This window comes from Penaeus monodon, chromosome 5 (genome assembly GCF_015228065.2).
Source record: "Penaeus monodon isolate SGIC_2016 chromosome 5, NSTDA_Pmon_1, whole genome shotgun sequence".
Taxonomy (NCBI): domain Eukaryota; kingdom Metazoa; phylum Arthropoda; class Malacostraca; order Decapoda; family Penaeidae; genus Penaeus; species Penaeus monodon.
In genome coordinates this window covers 44,433,957-44,434,640 of record NC_051390.1, presented here as the reverse complement: position 1 = coordinate 44,434,640, position 684 = coordinate 44,433,957, and positions in this window count along the sequence as shown.

The window sequence follows — 684 nt, the reverse complement described above, 5'->3', positions numbered from 1 at the left end:
AATAGATAAATAAATAAATATATATATATATACATATATATATAATTATATATATAATATATATATATATATAATAATAATAATAATGATAATAATAATAATAATAATAATAATAATAATAATAAAGGGGAAAAGGAAAAGTTGGAATGAAAAGCGAGGAAAAAAAAAGAAAACGGGGAAAAGGACTTAGAAAAGGAGAACAAAAACAAAACAGCAAAGAAAAAAAAAGAAAGACAGAAAAAACAAACAAACTTTAAGTTGTATATAAGTCAGAAAATGGAAAAAAGAAAAGAAAAGGAAGAGACAAAAACAAGAGGGAGAGAGAGGAGAGAAGGAAAGAGCGCGGAGAGAGGGGCCTCCATGCTCAGGCGATACCCCGTCAACTTTTATGCCTTGGCCGGAAATCAATGTTATCACGCCCCACACCCATTACTACGGGCGGCAGAATTGAAAACACGACGAAGCCCGCCCGCACGCGTCGCACGCCCATGAGAGGAAATGAGAGAAGAGGGGGGGGGGGGGAGATGTAAAAAAACGAGGAGGAGAGGAGGAGGAGGAGGAGGAGAGGAGAATAAAGAACAGGTGGAGGAAGAGGAGGAGGTTTGTTCGAGCAGGGAGGAAGGAGAGAGAAGAATATATTAAGAAAGAGAGAGGGAGAAAGAGAGAGAGAGAAAGAGGGAGAAG